Raw genomic sequence first — 3589 nt, forward strand, 5'->3', positions numbered from 1 at the left:
CTTTGTTTTCCAATGTACCCAGAACATGTTGTGGCTGACTATTGAAAACATGTAAGATAAGAAATATAAAATCCTTGAATCGTAGACTACAAGACTACTGCATCATAAGAACAATTTCTAAACACATTCTAGCAATTAAAAGCAAAAGGCAATTAAAGGCAAAACATTAACCCTTCTATATCATGTGTCTTGATAATTGTCAACAATTTTCATCTTTTGCCTATTTCATTTGCACAACAGTATGTGAAATTGATTGTCAGTGTTGCTTCCTAAGTGGACAGTTTGATTTCACAGAAGTTTGATTTACTTGGAGTTATTTTCTGTTGTTTAAGTATTACCTTTATTTTTTGAGCAGCGTATATATATATATATATATATATATATATATGTGTTTTGAAGAATATTTTGTTTTAAAACTATGTGTAAAATGACACAACTGCTGTATGTAAAAGCTCATGTTAAAATCGCATTGCATACGGATGTCATATGGATACATAGATGAGAGGAAATCGCATCATCACATTGCAAATGGATTACACACGGATGACCATACGGAGAACACTCGCGCGACTCTCGGCCGAGAGAATCAGACCGATTTTTAATACGTTAAGTGTGACGCAGGCCAAAGTCTAAGAAATTAAAAGAAAAGAAATTAAGATAAAATAGATTGGGTACAGTATAAAAGGTGAATTCATGATCCATGTTTGGATCTGTGGCTGATCTGGTTTTCTTTTGATTGAAACCTTTTTTCCTTTCTGGTCATCGGGGGTTAATGCAGTTTCCCCCCCGGTGGCCGCTGGTGTTATTGCATTGCTACTCGGTCAGCTGATGTTGGTGGTGACCACTCCCACCATCCTTCATAAGGTCACCTGATGCATCAGCTGACTGTTGGTTATACAGGTCCTTCTGGTGATCAACTTAGCTGGAGAAGGAGTTTGCTGAGTGCGGTGGTTCGTCAGCTGAAAACGTATTCCTGGTCCCTTAGGCTGCCATCACACTAGCAGTATTTGGTCAGTATTTTACATCAGTATTTGTAAGCCAAAACCAGGAGTGGGTGATAAATGCAGAAGTGGTGCATATGTTTCTATTATACTTTTCCTCTATTTGTTCCACTCCTGGTTTTGGCTTACAAATACTGATGTAAAATACTGACCAAATACTGCTAGTGTGACGCCAGCCTTACTCTGCTGTGCGGTGCATTGCAGCAGAAGAAGGCTAAGAGTTCTTTGCTGATACCTTGTCTTTCAAGTGAGGGCTAAGGTATCCAGCTCGGCGACAGGTTGAAAGAACTTGTATAGGGACATCAGGAAGATTAGGGCACATCCTTAGGAGAGTACAGGAGGTGTCCATTTCCCTGTTCCCTATCGCAGGGCCCACCGTTGTTGTTTCCCCGGTGTTCCCTTGTGAGTCTCACCGCTTTGTGACCGACCACCCGTTGGGTCGTGTCACGCTTGGACAGTCACTTTGTGACATTATAACTAACCATCCCATTTTTTTGGGTGAGTCATGCAAATGCAGGCCTTTGCACAATTGCTTCAGACCCTCACCAAGGAGTGTAAGGTGCTGCTTGGTGAGGTGGTGCAATAGCTTCAGCAATTGTTAGGGTTCTGGGCTTCAGCTCAGGTACAGGTTCAACCAGAACCCAAGATATCTCTCCCTGACAGGTTCTCTGGAGGGAGAGATACATTTTTAGTTTTTAAGGAAGCCTGCAATCTATACTTCAGGCTCCGCCCTGGTTCATCAGGGAGTGAGGAGCAACGGGTGGGAATCATCATATCCCTTCTTAAGGGTGATCCCTAATCCTGGGCTTTCTCCCTGCTGACCGGTTCACCATGCCTACGGTTGGTGGACGAGTTTTTTACGGCTCTGGTGTATGGTGATCCTGATGGCGTCTCCCTGGTGGAATCTCGACTCTGTAAGATCAAGCAGAGGGGCCAGCCGGCTGGCTGAGGAGTATTGTTCAGAGTTCAGGTGGTGAGCCACAGATACACAGTGATATGACCCTGCCCTTAGGAGCCATTTTGTGCAGGGTCTGTCCCCAAGATTGCAAGATACTCTGGTGCAGTACGCCTCCCCAAGGTCATTAGAGACGACCATGTCCCTTGCCATCCGGGTGGATAGACGAGAGGCATACACCAAATATGCCCCCTGTAGTCCTTGCTATGGAGGTGGGGACACCTGAGCAGGCAGAAAAACCCATGCAGTTGGGAGGAGTTGGTTTCCAAATGGGGTTACCTGTGGTTTGCCGTGGAGTGAGGGCATGATTTTTCTGTGGGCAGACCTGTCATTTTATCAATGTCTTCCCAGCGCGTGCCAGAGTACCTGCACCATCTAAAGAGCTGTGTCCCTCTGGTCGTGTGGAGGGAAGCGACCAGGGTGTGTATATTTCCTCCATTTTTTCGTCTCAGTGTACTTTACAGTTGTGGCCAAAAGTATTGACACCCCTGCAATTCTGTCAGATAGTACTCAGTTTCTTCCTGAAAATGATTGCAAACACAAATTCTTTGTTATTATTATCTTCATGTAATTTGTCTTAAATGAAAAAACACAAAAAGAATTGTCCTAAAGCCAAATTGAAAAAAGATAACCTCAAGCACTCATAAGTCTTATTTTTATTAAATGGAAATCCACAGCCGATATAATAACAGAAAAAACTTTTTCCAACGTTTCGGCCTACTTCTGGCCTTCCTCAAGGGTATTTTTCTATACATAAACATAAATACAAAAATAACCAAAATCATCATTTAGTCAATGAAAAAACATATATCACCATCATATAGACAATGAACACATATTTATTTATAAAATATCATATATATGTGTCTGCTTGTGGATAATCTAGAGACATAAAAAACATAAAGATAATTTAGACTGATGTCAACAAACTGCCAGTGTCCTGATCGAAAAAGAGAAAAAAAAGGAGAAAAAAAACTTGACACAAAGGCCAAGAGTCAAAAATATATCGCCCCAAACATATTTTAGCTACTAACAAGGTGAACAACCAGACACCCTATGAAGGAGCCCCAGAGACCAGAAAAAACCCATTGTGATCTAAGAGCTACTAGTCCATAGTAAAAAAAGGGAATCACAAAATTGTAGGTGATCAAAATAACTAACCTGTAACAGGGAAATCGGCAGGCATACCGTACGTCAGCTCCGGTGTGGTGAGAAGTGTGCGCAATACTGAAAGAAGGCTCTTTTTATGTGCCACCATCGCTTCCACTTCCGGGTGCATCATGTGATCTGCAGTAATCACTGCTGGGAAAAAGGAGTGCCATAGAGACTTTAGTGCGCAGACGCGATAGTGAGCAGAGTGCGCATGCGCCAGTAATGGACACCGGAAAAGGCCGAAAAAATCAGAGTCCAAAAAGAGTAAGTGCGCAGCCGCAATAATGAACCACCGAAGGGTTAGTGCGCAAACATAGTGGTGAGCTGAGTGTGCACGCGCCTATAATAGACAATGAAAAAAAAACAAAAACAGCCCCGCAATGATGAACCAAGTGCGCATTTGTAACAAAAGGACAACAAAGAAATATGAAAAGCGCCAAGAAAAGACATATAACCGGAGTTGTACCGTATATAATTTATA

The sequence above is a fragment of the Ranitomeya variabilis genome, chromosome 6 (assembly GCF_051348905.1).
Source record: "Ranitomeya variabilis isolate aRanVar5 chromosome 6, aRanVar5.hap1, whole genome shotgun sequence".
NCBI lineage: Eukaryota > Metazoa > Chordata > Amphibia > Anura > Dendrobatidae > Ranitomeya > Ranitomeya variabilis.